Here is a 17747-nt window from a genome sequence, read left to right as displayed (position 1 = left end):
GGCCACACAGCCACGGTGCCAGCTGGGGAGCGTGGGGCAGCAGCCATGTAGCACGTGCCTGCCTATTTGGGGCATCTCTGCCTCCACACCCGTATTCAGGCTGCAGCCCCTCTCCCCTGGGACAAGGGTCTGGGAGTCTGTACTCTACCATGCCACCTCCCAGGAAGGAAGCCCTGAATCCCAGCTGGCTAAGGCCACCTCAGCCCCTTATCTTTTCAGCCCTTTGGGTTGGACTTTGTGTGGGAGAGATCCTTCTAGTGATGGACCCACAGTGGACTCAGATCTATCCTGATTGGGTGATTTCAGCTCTCCAGCCCTCGGTTTTCCTCCTTGTGAAATGGGAAAATGGCACCATCCAGCATCACTGCATCAGTGAGAAAACAGGAGAATGCTGAGGGCTGGCCACATGGAGCCCGGTGGCACTTGGGCTTATTAGGAAGGGCCAGTAAGAGAGTCAGATGTCACCAGGAAAGGGGGAGTGTGGACCTGGGGCTGCCTGAAGAAGGGAGTAGCTCCTGGAGGGAGGCCAGAGCAAACTGCAGGGAAGGGCCAGGAGTTTTCCAGGGAGGAGAAACCCATGGCCAGGTGATCAGGTGGGGCTTTGAGTGTTCCTGAAATATAAATGGTTGGCAGGGAATTCCTGCACCTGGAAATGCACTTGTAGGACCTGTGCTTCACATGGACCTGTTGTCATGGCCACACCACTGAGCACTCACCGTGCCCCAGCACTGTTCATGAACCCCTACAAAGCAGGTCCCATTCCAAGCCCATTTTGCAGATGAGGAAACTGAGGCTCAGAGGGGGTTACTCAGTTTGTCTGTAGTCATGGCTCTATGAGGGCAGGGTGGGGGCTTGTCGCTGGGACTGTGTAACTAAACCTCCCTCCCCCACTCATCGATTCACCCACGAGACATCCTCAGCCCTCTCTGAGACCCTGAACCCCCTCTGAGGAGGAAGTGAGCCTTTGGCTGGCTGTGGATCACAGAGCATGGGATGGGGGCACACTGTGGGGCTGGGTGAGGGACCCAGGGGACAGGAGGACACCTGGGTGGGCCTGAGCTCATCCTCAGCTTCACGGCATGACCTTGCACTTGTCATACTGGGTGGCCTTGGAGTTCTTGCCCCTTTCCCAGGGCACAGGCTGAGGCTGGAGAAGATAGGAGGGGTGCCTGAAGAAGGTGGGGAGTGTGTGTCCTTGAGGTCACTCAGTGAGCTCTGGCCCCCAGCAGCCCTCTTCCACCTGTGGTCAGCCTCTGGCATGGCTGCCGAGCACAGCCTGTGACCCTCAGGGCATCAGGGCAGGAGTGCTGCTGTGGGTTTATGTTCATCATTGTTGAGCTTAGTGATCCTCTGGGGGCAGCTGTGCTTGGCTCTGCCTAGATCTGAGGCTGTTGCCTGAGCTAAGGGCCTGGAGAGGGAGAAGGCCAGGGCCAGTCCATCCCCCAGAGGAGCAGACTCTGAGTCCTGGGCTGGCTGGATTGGCCCCAGGGCCATCCTTTCATGCCCATCAGGGCAGGACCTCCACGAGCCATCCTCATCCCACTTCACAGGTGGGATCAAAGCTCAGCAAGAGGTGGGACTCCCCTAGGGTGGGGGTGAGCAGTGAGGCTAAGTGTAGAACTTGCTCATCATCCTCGGGTCTGTTTCCCTTCCCTGAATGCAGAGCCAGGCACTCTCTGGGGCTGGGGGGCTCTTTGTGTCCTAGTGCCAGCCCAGCCTCACCAAGGTATTCAAGGCCTCCAGGCCACCTGATTCCCAGACTCCTGCTGGCCCACTCTCGGGTCCTGGCCATGGGGGCTTTCCCTCCCCAGCATTTTGGAGCCTGATGTCATTCCCCTGCCCTGCCCCCACCCCAGAGCCTCCTAGTACTCTCCTACAGGAAAGCGGGGGGCAAGTGGGACTCCTGTGACTGAGGACTCTTGGGCCTCCACTGAGAGAGGTCTGCCAAGCAGGAGGACTGTAGGGGAGAAGAGGCTTCAGTAGCTGATGGGAGAAGAGGCCTCTTCCATTCAACTTTGTGGTCAACAGCTTTGTAATACTGGGGGTGGAGGGCTTGGAATTAGGGAAGGAGGACTGTGTGCATTTGCACTTGAATGTACACACACGAGTACCTGCATGAGAGCATGTGAACACAAGTGCAGACATAAAAGATTTTAAAAATCCCATGTGTGTGAATACATGTGCATATGAGCATGGGAACACGTATGTATATGCATGCATGCATGCAAACGTGTTCAGGCCCATTTGCACATGGTAGGTGGTTCCTCACCTTCATGTCCTGAGCTCACCTCCTAAGGCACAGGTGGGGCAGGGCTGCTTCCTGCTGTGGCTGGGCGTGAGGTAGCTCACTGGGCCCATGGCTCCTGGACCCACAGGGCCTACTGCCTGCCATGCATGCCTGGCCAAACAGGCCCTCTGCTTCATTTTGCCACCTGCCTCATTCACACCTAGTGATCTGTTCCTCAAATATGCCCTCAATTTGTCCATTAGTTTACCTTCCTCCCATCCCCTTTTGTGTTATCTTACCCCAACTAACGCCACAGTATGGAATAAACAAAAAGGAGATGCCCAGGGCCCCTCTTCTTTCTTCTTTCAGCAACCATGTTCATGGCCTGTGCCTGCGCCAGAGACACAGGCTGAATGAGACTCGGCCTCATTCTCACAGAGTTCACAGTGGAGGGAGGGGCTTCCACTTGTCTCCATGCTCACCCTGCCCCCACCCCGCACTCAAGGTACAGCCAATACTAGGCTAGACACATACTCGGAGCAAGGAAATCCTGTGCACCAGTCCCACACCAACTGCCGGCCAGGTGCTCTTGTGACTACAGTTATCACTTTTGGGGGCCTACAGTCCACTTGTGACCAACACAACCATGGGGGGTGAGGCTGGTGCTACTGGTCCATTTTCCAGAAGAAGGAGGCTCAGAACAATGTGGTTGAGTACTCCATGGCCACAGAACTGGCAGGAGGTGGGACCAGGACACACACCTAGGTCTATTCAGATGCTGAGCCCAGGCCTAAAGCAATGCAGCCTGTGTGGGCCACACCTGTGCGACCAGTGATCCCAGCACTGTCAGCAGCTCCTGCCTGTAATCCCTGGCAAGGAACAGATGGGGATCTGAGGCCTGGGGAGGAGGGACATGCTCAGGACTGGAGCCCAGGTGCCAGCTCCCAGACCCTGCTCCTAGTAAAGGTGGGAGGAGCTGAGGGGCACATCGTGAAAGTCTCCCCCAAACACCAATCCACGGGAAGCAAGACTTGGCTTCTGTGGGGAGTTGATCTAAATGTCTCATCTCTTGTGGTTAGAACACAAAGCACTGGGTCTCCCTTTTTCCTTTGGCTATCAGGAGGCTCAACTAGACCAAGCACCTGGTCCTGAGGTTGTTTATCTTGGCTCTTTTGTCTCATCCTTATTATTCGTATTCTATGTTTTAAAAACCCTGTGCTTTGGTGAAGAGCTGCTCAATAATTTGCCAAATGAAGTGGGAAATAAACTAAATTAAACTGTGCTCCTCACCCCACCCATTCTCTACTCTTCCGGGAAGCAGCTAGACCCATGGGAAGGAAAACTGTCCAGGGGTCAGGAGGCCTCAGGGCTCTGTGGGGTGTCACACTCTCCCCAGTTTGTTCCCCCCTTCCTGGACCCATGTCTTCACCTCCCGCACCCCACAAGCCAAGGAGAGTGAGTGGCTCTTTGAGGCTAGACCGCCTGACGGGGGGCGGCAGGTCCCTGCTCTGAGCCACTGCCCTGCCAACGGGCAGGCCGGCATCTGGCTGGCAGGCACAGCCGTCTCCCTGGCAAATGAGATGCTTCTTACTGAGATAACGAATCGCTCCATTTAGATCCAAATTAACCTCCCCCAATTACCCCTTTTCTATCACATTTCACCAGATAGAAATCCCCTTCTGCCGGCAGACTGGGCGCTGCCCCTCCTCTCTCCCAAAGCCACAGCCAGGCCACATTCAGCAGCTCCAGAAGGGCTGGCAGTTGCATGGTCCTTCCATGGCCACATTTTTCTTTTCTTCCTTTCGTTTTTTGGGGGGTGGGGCGAGCGGGGAGGAATGGGAAGTTTCATGCAGCTGCCACTCTGAGGAGTGGGAATTTTTATTTTATTTTTTTAGCTCATTCTTTGAAATAAGGATGCAGTATGGGATCAATTTTTGATGACAGTGAAGTAAAAGGGGAAAATGGTAGCAATTTTCTCTTCTGAACATGCCCTATTTAATGGAAGGATGTCACAGTGGAGTTTTATCCAGAGGAGAGAGAGGGCCTGGTTCCCAGGGACACATGGTCAATCAGAGATGCATGGCAGGATCTCAGGCTGGGTGTGGCTGGGCACGCCCTCCCCCGCCCCACCCCATTAGGGTGGCTGCCAGGGTTCAGGACTTAAGGTGGGGAGAGACTGAGGCCACAGGCCTCCCTGTCATCTTCTGGGGCCCAGCTACAGTGACCATCTGCCCTGACCCAGCACCAGGGTGGCCCCTCCCTGCCTTGTGCTCTGCTGGTCTTGGCCTACATCACAATTCTAGAGCTGGGACCCCAGGGAATCCAGTGTTAATCAGGGTTATAAAATCCTGCCCAGCTGCTGCTGCTGCCTTCGTGTTAACCTAGGGAGCTGAGCTTCAGTTAGCCTGGAACTGGGGGTGGGTGGAGAATAGGGGTGGAAGCAGAGAGGGGGAGGGTGTCGGACACCCAAGGATGGGGAGAATAAAGCTGAGCTGGCTAGGACTGGGGGCAGTCAGGGCACCCAGCCTCTTGTCTTGGGCTCAGGAAGGGGTAAGGGAGGGGGCAGAGGTGGGGGCTTTCTCACTGGGGGTGCTTCTCAGGGGATACTGCAGGAGGAATTGTCCCCTCCCAGCGTCAGAGGTGAACTGGAGGCAGACACGGGCTGTGTGGAGTCAGGAGGCCTTCAGAACCAGTCCAGCAGGAATCTTGGGTCCCCTGCTGGGTGTCAAGGGACCTGCCCCTGCTCCCCTGCTCTAAGTTGCCCCAGGTGTGAGGTTAATACCCCTGGGCTAGATGGACTGGGAGGCCAGGGGCCTGGTTGCCAGGGCCACATCTCCAGAGACCAGGAAACCCACCCCCAGAGTCCATTCACCACAGACCCCGTGAAACCCAGGGCACCCCGACAGTGGCTGAGCAGCACCCTGACCAGCCTTAGCCCACCCCTCCTGAGGTCCAGTCCCCTTGGCCACCTGTCTTCCAAGGCCTCCCTCTCCTTGCAGTGCAGGGACCAGGGTCAGAATGAATTTGAGCTGTACCTCGAAGGCCTGAGCAGCTCGGCCACAGACGTCTCATTCATAGATACATGCAGTCACGCCAGGCGGCTCGTGACCCACAAGCACAGCACACAGTCACGCCAAACCCCTACGTGACCACACAGAGCCCACGGTTGTAGGCCCACGCAGCCACACGCCTGCGCAATCAGGGCCCCTGCCCAGGTGCGGTCCTTACAATCAACAACTTCGGCTTCACACAGTGAGAAGAGCACCGGCCTCTCTGGAGCCTTTTCCCGCTCACCACCCATGACCCACAAGCAATCCAGGGCTCCCAAAGTGACCTTACAAAGTCCTTACTGTGAGGCCAAAGCAGTTCTGGCAAGAACAGACCCTGCTGCCTCCTCCAGGTACTCCACGAAGCAGAAACCAAAGGGCAGGGCAGCCCCTGCCCACAAATGTCTGCAGGTCCCGGGAGGGGAGTGGGTAGATGGCGGGCTGGGCCTAGCATCCCAGTGCCCGTCTGTTGACAGATGCCACCCAAAGCCGCACCTGCCACCTCCCTCCCCTCCTCGGCTGTGGCCCGGCCTCTGAAATAATTAGCAATTCTGCTCGACAAAACGCTGGCCCAATGGGATAATAAACTCCAACATCTGTCAGAATAGCGAGCTCCTATGGAATTGCCAAGAGAAACATTTTTCTCCTCATTCAATTCACATTTAAATCGAAAACAACCCCTCCAACTTTGCGCCAGGCTGGCGGCGTGGGGCTCCAGGAGCCCACAAGCTGTTCCGAGCCTGCAAAAAGGATCGGACGAGTGGCGATCACTCACTCAAATTAACAAATCATTTTATTTAGAAATGAAGAGAATTTATAAGTGACGGATGGCTTGGGAGCCCTGAGGAGGAACGGAAGCCAGCCATCAGCCCTGCTGCTGTGCCGGGGGGCAGCCCCATGTCACCACCCCTACCGCTCCCCCCCCAGGCAGAAAGTCCCCCAGAGAGATTCGGTCACGCGAGCCAGCACTCCCCATCTTCACAACCACCCAGTGTGGTAGGCAAGCCAGGAGTTACGCTGCCATTCTGTGGTGGGAACTGAGGCTCAATGAAATGCCCAAGGTCCCCAGTTGCCCCTGCCAGCCGGAGAAGGACACAGACCCCACTCTGAGGGCACTTAGCCCAAAGCAACCTCCTGGGCCTGCAATTCTACCACTAGGCTGCAGCTGTTGCACAGGGAGCACTGAGTCCTGTGTGAGTCCAGGGCTGGTTCTGGCTATGGACAATCCTTGCTTTATCCAATACAACTACACTCTTGAAAAGGAGCCATGGAGACTTGAGTTCCGGGCCTAGGGCCTCCGATTCACTGTTTATACCATGAAGGATATAGACTTGGACTGCCAAGGGCCTTTCCAGCTATGAGGGCCTCTGAGGAACTGGTACCAAGCACTGATAAATGAAGAAAAAAAAAAAGGCTGACAAATAAGCCCCAGTTCTGGCCAGACCCCTCCTTGGGGGTCCCACAATGCCCATATGTCTTCCATCATACTCCTCCGATGCCTGTGTATCCCCATCAGGGCCTGCGTGCCCTCATCAAGGACTTCACTGCTCTGTCTATAATTTCCCAGCAGACTGTTCTTTCTCTGAGGCAGGGACAATGCTGTTTTTTTCCATCCCAGTGGCCCTAGTACCCAGCTCTTGGTAATTATTTGGTGAATAAATAAACGAATGAATGAATGTCTAGCTGCACAGCCACTCAAAGGCATGAGACAGGGGCTCGATAATGCCTGGTTATCATGACACTCTCTCACCTCCATGCTTTTGCACCTGATGCTCCCTCTGCCTGGAATGCCGTTCTCCTCCTCCTCTGCCTGGACAATTGTCTCCTGCCTCTTAATGCCCGGCTCAGTTGCACTCTGTGCTGGGCCTCTTCCTGTGTAGCCTCTCACAGCCATGGTTACCGTAGGGCAGGAGCCAGTCTGGTTTACAAGGCTGGCCATCCTGGGCCAGGTTCTCTTGAGGTCACAGTGGGGTCTGATTCCTCCTGTGTCCCCCCTGGGGCCAGAGCTGGGTCTGTGGGGGCTGAGGGCACACAGCCTACCTCTGAGAGCTTCTCAGATTGAGCAGCTCGACAGGAGCTGCTGAAACAAACCCAGAAATACCCCTGGAGGGTAGAGGGGAGTGGGGAGGGGTAAGAAGACAGGAGGCAGGGCCAGAGGGACAGACAGGAGAGGAGAGAGTCCCGGGACGGCGGCGGGGGACAAAGTGCTGCAGCTGGTGATAGAGGCCTGGCTGAGACCTTTATTTCTCCTGTAGGCCGGCCACCTCTGTGCGTGAGGCCCAGAGGGAAAAAGTTTCTCCTCCCCATGATGTTATGACCATGAGCTCAGAGGCTCCATTGTGGGGAGACCCTGGATACACCTGCTGATTTGGCATTCCTCACCATGGGCCTCAGGGAGCCCCTTTCGAGGGGAGAGCAGACAAGAATGGGGGTGCACTGCAAACCCCAACCCTCTGTCCTGGACCCTATGGGTGCTGCAGGGGAGTATGGGGGAGACACTGCACAAGCAGTAGGACCATGTCAGACTTAGATGGGATCTTGGGAGACCTGGGTCCAAGGTGTAGCTGGTGAGTCTAGGGCAAGTCCCTCTTCCCTTCTATGCCTCAATTTCCCCATCTGTAAAATAAGATATTCATCCTGGGCCTGCCTGCCTGTTGGTGCAGTGGTGCGGGGACTGGAGAGAGAAATGAGATGGCTGTGACGGGGCTGCGTACCAGGAGTGACAAGGGCTTTCTAGGCAGGAATGTGTATGTGCGTGTGTGTCTACCCGCTACACACAGATAGATATCACATGTGGGCAAGCATGGGCCAAGACACAACACTTGTACATGTATTACCTGCACGAGTGTGTGCACGTCTAACTGTAGGCACTCACGTCAGGGCCTGGGCCTTGAGTGTGCTCCTGTGGTTGTAGACTGGGAGATGGGACACGGGCACATGGTTTTATACACACACACACATTTGTGGGTGCCTGAAGCACACCCACACAAGTACCTACAAGTGAGATGGGCCATGTTGGTGCAGTAGAAACCCCGAGTTGGTAGAGCTCTCTACTCCCTTCCTATCCCAGCTCTTCCGACTCTTCCAGCACACACCACACATGTCTCTTACACCCCCATGCACACAGACTCTGCCCCAGAGAGTCCCGGCATCACCCCACTGGCCATACACATGGGCGTGCATATCTATCCAGTACCATCTCTGATGTGCACATGGGGCATGTTCCAGCCAGACACAACCCTCCATGAGCAGACACATATTCCACTTGTCTTTTGGCCTTGGGTGGGTCCCCCCATCATTGCTGTGAACTCCAAAGGGCACTTGGAGTTCTTTTTTGCCGACACCAGCAGTTTCTCAGGGTGGCCTGTGGCTGGGCAACCCAGGAAGATGCAGCACTGCCTGCCGTGCCCACCCTGCTTGTCTCACCATCTGCACAGAGGTCCTGCTGGGCACAGGCTGGTGTCTGCAGAGCTTGGGGGATGCTCCTGCCCACTCAGGCTCCCAGCAGGGGCACGGGAGAGCCCACTGATGCTCAGGAAGCTGTGTCCCTGGCGGGGAGATGGGGCTCCACCCTGAGCCAGGAGGAAGGGCTGTCTCCTTCTCACTGCCTTCACTCCTGTTCACGCTCCAGGTCTGCATTTGTGGAGGGGGGCAGGGGTGCTGACACATGCCCCTGGCCTCCATGCTGTGATGGTCCTCTGACACCCCATTACACATCCTCACATTACTTGTCTACCCTCTGCCTTACATCTGGACCACAAGGTCTCAGAAGGCAGGACCAGGTTTGCCTCTGTCACTGTGAAGTTCCCAGCAGCCAGCACAGGGCCTGGCGTAAAGTAGACACAGGTGTGTACTTGGGGAATGAATGCATGAGTGGAGCCTGGCATGACAGGTTCAGGGAGCATTGAGATGTGTTTTGATGGGAGGAAAAGCCCTCCATCCCTATCTGTATCAGCTTTGGAACTGAATGGGTCCTGTGGAGAAGCAAGGCAGGAGGAGACGGCAGTGAGAGGCAGGACCATACTTCTGCTCCTATTAGCCGGAAGAGGCTATACCACCCCTCTCATCCCCCTGGCCCGTGGGGGATGCACAGGCTCCTCCCCTAAGGTCACCCCTACTCTGCCATCCTAGAGCCACAGAGCATCTGTAGGGGAAGTGGGCACTGCCTGGGGGCTGGGTCAGGCCACAACACAGGCACTGGCACACAGCAGGTGCTCAACATATGCTGTAAAGTGAGTAATACCTGTCTTACTCTAGAGGCTGCCAGGGCTTCCGGTGCCTGGGGTCTAGATCCCTGTGCCTGGGGTTCGAGGCCTCCCATTGCCATTTCTACTTTCCTGGCCCTGCACTGCCCCCACCTGCAACCAGTCCCTGCTCAGAGCCCCTTCCTGCCTTTGCTTATGTTGTATCCCCATCTGGCCTGCCCATCCCTTCTCCCAGCCAATTCCCCAAATCCTGCCATGGCCCCACCCACCACTGTGGGGATGTCTCCCTGAGTGTTCCCAGGGTCAGTTGGTGTGGCCTCCAGGTCTGTGAAGCAGGACACATGCAGGGAGTGTCAGGAGGGTGCTGAGGGCAGCCCAGGAGGCGAGTGTCCTAGCCCCTCAATGCCCTCATCGCAGCCCCTTCTCTGGGGCATCTTGATGACCCCATGAAGGCCAGTGGTGTCCCCTGCCGCTGCTGCAGGCTGGAGTGGGAGAATGAGGTGAGAGGGTGTGGGGTGGGCCCCATGGAGGCGCAGGCCCTGCTAGCGATGTCCCTGCTCCTCCCCTGGCTCAGGCCTGGTTGGAGTCCCTTGGCCTTTGGGGGCTAGGTGGGAGCCTGGCCTCTGGAGGTGGGAGAGGTACAACCTGCTGTGGCAGCATCTCAGGATGGGACGTGGGGGTGTGCCTGGAGGAGGCAGTGAGTTTATGGGAGGCTTTCTGGGCTGGGCCTGGAAGCCCTAAGATGGAGGCCCTCACCTGCAAACAAGTTGGGAGGTGACAGGAACATGGGGAGTTGGGGATTCAGTGTCTCCTGGGCAAGGGAGGACTTACGGACAAGGAGGTCTAAAAGTTCTCTAGAGGTGGAGCCAAGGAAAGGGTTCAGCAAGAGGGATCATGGTCTGACACAAGGAAGAACTTCCAGATATTTAGAGGGCTCCAACTCTGAGATGGGAACCTGAGGACATGGTGGCATCTCCCTCCAGAATCAGGGCGAGGCTAATGGGCTGATGCCTGGGGCACGGGGGACATGCCAGCCCGTCTCCAGCCCCCTAATTAGAGAAGCTGTTCTGGTTCCCTGACATCAGGGATCTGTGTCCTCAGCATCCCTCAGGCCCTGATCTTGTGAATCAGGACCTAAACTTGTACCCCTGAACTGAACTGGGAATTTGACATATGAAGCACCTGTCACCCAGTTGGTGACCCTGAGGCCCATGACACAACCCAGGGCTGCAGCTCACCTGATGAGTAACCCTGTGGGACACTTCCCCGGCCTGCGACCAACAGAGCTCACAGCACTCTCACAGGAAAACAGGGGTGCCTTCTACTTACTGCAATTGGGCATGTGCTGTCGTAGTCTTGAGTAATTCTGTGGGATGTGGTAGGAGTGCACAAAGGGCCCTTGGAAGCTGGTGCCATTCCTCAAATCTGGCTGTGGCACCCAGGGTTGGAGCCCTCAGAAATGCCTCCCTTGGCAGAGCTGGGAAGCCAGGGAGGGTGACACAGGGCAGGGGGCAGCCAGTGGCCTCCTCTGGGCCAGGCCTTGGTTCTCCTGGGTCCCCCATGGAGACCCAGGAAGGCCTGGCTTCCACTGCTTGCCCTCTGCCCCCTTCCCCCATCTCTCCTTCTAAGAGGAAAATCACAGGGAAGCAAACCTTGGGGGGAGAAAGGAGAATGTTTTTAATTAAAAGTTTAAGAGAATTCACAACCCGAGGGAGGCAAAGCAAGAGAAGGCAGGGAGACAGTGGGGGTCGGGCACAAGGGAAAGTAGGCCACACCAACTGAGGGCTCTGAGCCCAATCCTTCCAGCCACCCAGAGTCTACCGCTGCAGCAGGTTCTGAGCCACTGAGAGCTCTCAGTGCAGATGAGGCCTCGGAAACCTCTGGTTTTCCATCTGGGAATGGGTGGGGGAGGTGGGGGCAGCGGGCTTAGCAGAGATGGCTCCCTCTGTGCTGCTCCCTCTGCTTGGCCCTACCTCTGGGGCCAGGGAGGGAGGATGTTCTGCTCCCAGGGATGAGGTTGAGGCCTGGTACCCCACCGGTACCTCCCTGGCTGGAGCTGTCATGCTGGGTCAGGGACAAGGCCTGGGCCACATGTGACCCACTGGGGGTCTCCACACGTGCCCTGTCCACAGTCCACTGTTCCGACAGCCCCCATCTCACAGCTGGACCAGATCCTGTCTGGGGTGGGTGAGTGGGAGTGTGTGGGGGCTTGGGGTAACCCACCCTCTGTGTAACCTTGTCTAATGGGGGACAGTGGGCAGATAGGTAATAACGAAAGATCACTGGGGTTCTTATTAACCAAGTGTTTACTGCACACCTGGGGCTCAGTCCGTCCATGTATGGCCACGTGTGCCAAGCAGAGGCCATGTGGCATCCTGCCTCGTTCCTGCCTACTCACCTCCAGCCTGCCTGCCATATTACATGTCCACCATGGGCAAAGCCACTTAGTAGCTCATTAGTCTGAGCCCAGCTTGGGCCTCAGCAGTCCCTGGGTGTGAGCAGGAGTGCACAGGTGCCCTCAGGGCAGGGCTTGGTCAGGTCTGCATCATCCTTTCCTCCTGACACAGGAAGGGCTCTGCCCACTGACCTCCATCTGCTCACCAGGCTCTGGGTCTGGGATGTGTGTTGAGGGGTCCTTGTGCATGTATCGGTGCACGTGGGGGGCCCTGTGTGCAGGGAGGGGGCAGGGCCAGAGCTGACCCATGAGGTGTCCCCATGCCTAGACATCTTCCCCGTCCCTGTCCACTCCTACCGTTTACTGGGAGAAGGAAAAAGCAAGGGGAAAATATGACAGATGCAATATTTTGCAAAATGAGCTAATTACACAGCAGTCACCCAGGGAGATGAGATTAGCAGAAGAATATTTGATAAAAGGAGGCCTAGGTATGCACATGGGTGGTGGGGAAAGGCCCGTGTCATCATTGGGAGATTGTGGAGCTCTCTCTATCTCTCTCTCTCTCTCTCTCTCTCTCACACACACACACACACACACACACACACACGCTCACACTCATGTGCTCCTCCACTACTACCCTCTCCCCAACAAGCTTGTATCTTTGGGTTGGGGCTTGCACTTGCGGTGGGGGTCCTGCAGGTGAACATTGGAGACTCAGAGGGTCTCAGCCCTGCTCCCCTACCCCAACCTAATCCAGCAGCCATAATGGACTCTGCGTGTTCTTCCATCCCCACCCTCAGGGCCCCTTCACGCTGTTCCCTTTCTCAGAATGCTCTTCCCTGCCCTCTGAGAGGCAAATTTCTCCATCCCCCCAGCCTCAGCCTCAGTGTCACTTCTCTGTGCTTCCAGGTAACTGGGATGCTTTTCCATGAAATCCCAAAGTGAGGTCAAGGGACGGGGTTCTTCCCTGTGGACCAAGCCCCCTCCCTGTAACAGCGATAACCCCATGGCACGCACATGTTTATGAGCTGGCCAACTCTCACCTCAGACGATCATCTCAGCAATCCCGCCGGCTGGACTCTTATCACCCCATTTTTTTTATTTGGCGGTACGCGGGCCTCTCACCGTTGTGGCCTCTCCCCCTGCGGAGCACAGGCTCCGGACGCGCAGGCTCAGCGGCCATGGCTCACGGGCCCAGCCGCTCCGCGGCATGTGGGATCTTCCCGGACCGGGGCATGAACCCGTTTCCCCTGCATCGGCAGGCGGACTCTCAACCACTGCACCACCAGGGAAGCCCGACCCCCATTTTATAGTTAAGGAAATTGAGACTCAGAGAAGGGAAATCACCAGCAAAGGCTGTGCAGCTGATGCATCAGTGCTGTAGCTGAGACCTCACTCAGCTCTTCTGCCTCTTGATCCAGCTGCATGGTTCATGCCCAGAGACCTCTCGTCTCCTGGGTGAGTCACCCTCAAAGGCTCATTTCTGGAAAACCTACTGATGAAGTGGGTGGGGGTCTCATTCAGAAGTAAGGTTTAAAGGTTCAGCTCTGCCATGTGGCCAACTGACCAGGCCCCCAGGTGGTGGGACAGCCTTGGTTGAAGGGTGGGAACCCGAGTTCTCCCCAGGCTCAGGGCAAGTCGCTCCCCCTCTCTGACCTCTGTTCCCCTGTCTGTCTCTGACAGGCACCCCTCAGTACCAGCCACCAGCTAAAGGCTGCTCATCTCTGCCCTCCCCGGAACTGTGGCTCCCCACCTTCCCACGCCTGCACAGTTCACACATGGATGTCAGCTTGCCTGGCTCAGGCCCCCTGAGTCCTCTCCTGGAGTTCTGATCCCCTGCCTGGACCCTGTCTCACTGCCTGTCCATCCATCTGTCCATCTGCCAGACTGTTCAGGCCTCCTCTCCTCTGACATTTCTGGATCTGATAACTGGGAACCCAGGGAGGAGAGGGCTGGTGCTGGGACTGGGGAGGTCAAAGGGATTCTCCATAGGGGGTGGAGAAGCCCCAAACTTAGCCTTCAATGGCTTGAAGGCTGACTCTGCCAGGAAGTCCTCCTGAGCCATGCCAAGGGGAGACTGTGCTGGCCCATCCTAAGTCCCGTTCCCTGCCTGGGGCTGCCTTTGCTGCTTCCAAACACCTGCCCAGCCCAGGCCTGGCAGTCCTGGGGGTGAATGGGAGCTGCCCACTCACCCACCCACCCCAACCGGCCAGGAAGGGGCTGGAGCCTAGGCACCCGGGCAGCTGGTGGATGGGGCCTCGTAACCTTGGCTCTCTTGATAACAAGGCTCCAGCTGGTGTTGACACAGCAAACATGCTGCAACTCCCATTCGCCGAGGCATAGAGTGGGCAAACACAGGACGGCTGGAACAAAGGGCCTGGCAACCGTGACCAGCCTCTCAAACAAGGGCCCCAAGGCCTGTGCCAGGAGGCAGGAAGCATCAAGCAGCCTGGACATTGTGGCCCACAGAGGTAGGAGCTGGGGACGGGCCCTTGATGAGGCGATCAGAGAGGGGAGGATTGGCACGAGGTCCTACAGTCGAGGCTTGGCCCACATGTGGGGCGGAGCTGAAGGAGCACAGGTCAGTCTTGTCCGTTGGGGCCTAACCCACATCATACCCCCATGAGCGTCCCTTGCTCAGTTGGTGTCACCAAGGCCTGGGCATAAACTCTGATGACAGATCTGTGAGGCTATGTTTGTTGTTCTACTGTACAGGCAGGAAAACTGAGGCTCAGAGAATGTGAGCTGCCAAGGGCTCGGTGCCACTCAAGTGTAGCGTGGGGGCCACAGCACCGCAGAGGGTGAGGCCCCTAATTCTTGGCCACCTCTTGGTCACATGTATTATGTGCCATGTTGCACCTTTCTGAGGGGGACTCTTGGCCAGAGGTCCTTTTGGGGGTGGTGTAAGGTCAGGACTGTGCAGGTTGTGGTCACTAGGTGAGGTCTCAGCTAGACTCCAAGGAACGACACCTGCGCTGGTCACAGCCCATTCCCACCTCTGCCTCAAGGCCCACCTCACGGTGCATCTGTGCACACACTCTGCAGAGCCGGGCCAGCAGCAAGGCCCTCTGCCAGCACATGCATGCAGGCGCCCGAACATGCCAACATGCACACACTCTCGCTACCTCTGGCCTTTTTGCTTTGTTGTGCTTTCTGCCTTGGACCTTCTTCCTTACTCTCCTCTGCCTGGCTGTGTCTCCAGTAACCCTCCCCTCCCCCCAAAGTCCCCTAGGCCTGGTCAATATCCACGGGCTCACCACCCCGGCTCCATATATTGTGGCATGGGTCACATCACTGTCACCTTGAGCAAACTGTATTCCTCAAGAGAGGCGCCCTGCAGGTACACTGTCCTTGTACCTAGTAACCTAGGATGGCACTTGTACACAGCAGGTGCTCGGCACTCAGTAAACAGAGGCTGAAGGAAGCAAAAGACACCTGAGGCACTGGTGTCCCATGACATGATGAGCCAAGGTCGACCTTGGGGGCCCCTGCCCAGGGTCACCATGGTACTGGGGGCTGGTCCAGCCTTCAGGTGTGGGCTTAGAGAAGAGAGCTGAGGGATCCATGAGGGGCTTGAGGGCCTTCTCAGCACCCCAGAGCCCCCCACCCTGGGGCTAGGTCCAAGGCACTGTGCTCTCCCCACCAGCACCCCCATGACTCTCTTCTTCTGCCACAGCAGAGGCACTGCTCACTGTGTATTTTAAGCCACAGAAAATGGGCTGAGAGAGGTGACTGGCTGCTCCCAGGACTGCCTGTATAGCGAAGGGGCCAGGCTTGCAGATACAGTGACCACCTCAGAACTCAGGCAATGAGCCCTGCCCCCTGCCTTTGTCACCTTCCCATCCTCTCTCCCCACCAGTGGAAACAGTTATGCACAGGCTGCACCTTCCTGGCTCCCTTCCCAGCCCACAACCCTTATCTCAGCAGATTCAGCCTGAGTCACTTCTGCTCCCTCTCACTGTTAGGCCAGGGCTTAGTGCCTTCCTTCTTCCCTTTCTCCAGCTTTGGAAATCCCGGGCATCCCCCACCCCAACCTTCCAAGGCTCAGCTCAAACGCCACCTCCTCCGGGCTGTCTTCTTAGACTTGCCCCTCCCATGTCAGCTGTTCTGCACACTGACCTCGTAGCTTGTTGTCTGTCTCCTCGAAGTCTAAGATCCTGGAGGGCCACTGGCTTACCCTGCCTTAGATGCACACTACCTCCCCCAGTCCTTGTACACAAGGATTTCAGAACAAAGGGCCAGACGCTATTAAAACTCAATTAAATTTCTCACTTCTCTGATCCTGAATTAGACTGGCTTGTCCCTGTGGCACCTGCAGGCCCTTTACTCTGCTTCCTAGCATCTGCCCCCCATTGCCAGCTAGGACTCCCAGGGAGGTGGACAGAAGCAGGAGAGGATCCTCCCTCAGTGCAGGCCTCTGGGGAGTGGAGTCCAGTGAATCACCCTTGGTCCCAGGGTTCATTTTCTCCATTTGGCCAAACCCACCCCCCACGCCCTAGATTCCCCCTCCTGTGGTGGGCAGGGTATAGGGGTATGAAAAAGGGAACTCACGGCAGTGATTCCCAGCCTGCATTTGTAGCCCTCTCCATCCCAGCCACCCTCACCAGCTGTTCCCCAGGGTCCTCCAGTCGAGGTCCTGCCCTTAGGCCCTTGCTAGTGCTCTGCCCTCTGCCTGGCAGACCCCCACCTTTTCCCTTCCCAACCCTGGGCTTCTTCCTCTTTGCCCCAGCCAGCATGGTTCTGCTTTCTCCCAATCCCTGGGAGCTCTGGGAAGGGTGGGCACACAGGCTCAGGAGCCAGGGGAGCAGGGGGAAACGTGACCTTGTCTCGGCCAGGCAATGGCTGGGCTGGCATTGTCTCTGAGCCTCTGTTTCCTCATCTGTAAAACAGGAATTCTGCCCCACAGTGAGTGGAGAAAGGCACCACGCCTAGGGTCAGGCTGGGAGCAGAGAAGGTTTGCTTAACGACTGAGTGAGCAAGTGAATGACAGGGAGACTAACTGCTGCTCCCAGGGGATGCACATGGCATCATGAGCAGGGTCATCGGGCAGGAGAGGCTCAGACAGCCCCCCTTGGGGTGAGACTTGGGCCTGGGGTGCCTCAGCCACGCATCCCACAGCTGGTGGGCGCTGTCGGTCAGGGTAAGCAAGATGCCTGATGTGGCTGCAGTCAGCCTTTCCCCCTGGCCTTCAGTCATGGGGGAGAACTGAGCAGCAGGGTGGGTGGGTGGGTGTAAGGCTGATCCACCAGGCTCTGTGGGCCTCAGGGACATCACACTCCAGGCCCCTAGACCCTTCGTTCAGCTATAGTGGATGTGAGGAATGACCACAGCTCTTCTGACCCCTCCTGAGGCCCCTGCACCTTGGAGGAGGAGCCAGGAGAGGGGCCTGCTCCACAGGGGCAATCCCGAGACCAGGGAAGTCCAGCCCCAAACCCACAGCTCAGCCCTTCCTGACCCCCACTAGCTCGGGCAGGTGGGCAAAGAGGAGGGAATGACATATCTTCCCTGAGGATCCTCGGCCACTCCCTAGCCGCGCTCCTCCTGCATTGTCTTCCTCGTTGTTCCAGGGAGGCCAGCTCCCTGTCCTGCCAGCTCAGCCGGGGGGATTTCGAGGGGTCTCTGGGTTCTCAGCCACCTGGCAGGGATGCAGGAAGGGGAGGCCGTCCCACATGCACGTCCACCAGCTGCTGGGAGTAGCATCTTTACTCAAAGCTCATGATGAGCCCCAGGACCCTGGGGTGTATGGCGAGTGGACCCAGGCAGGCAGGCTCCTCCAAGGGGCTCCCTCTGACCCCGATTCCTCAGTGGTCGCTCTCAGGCAGGGGTGCCCAAGGGCTCCCACACAATCAGCACTCAGTGGATGCCCATTCACT

At 57.2% G+C, this 17747-nt stretch overlaps 1 protein-coding gene across 4 annotated transcripts in view; it reads right to left on the bottom strand.

The window, feature by feature from the left end:
* The window catches only part of CACNA2D2 (calcium voltage-gated channel auxiliary subunit alpha2delta 2), a 136991-nt gene that overhangs the window by 45140 nt on the left and 74104 nt on the right, over positions 1 to 17747 (bottom strand). The gene's annotated exons all lie outside the window — the stretch shown is intronic.

This window comes from Phocoena phocoena, chromosome 10 (assembly GCF_963924675.1).
Source record: "Phocoena phocoena chromosome 10, mPhoPho1.1, whole genome shotgun sequence".
Classification (NCBI taxonomy): Eukaryota; Metazoa; Chordata; class Mammalia; order Artiodactyla; family Phocoenidae; genus Phocoena; species Phocoena phocoena.
Note: the sequence above shows the minus strand (reverse complement) of the source record. Positions and strands in the feature narration are given on the sequence as shown.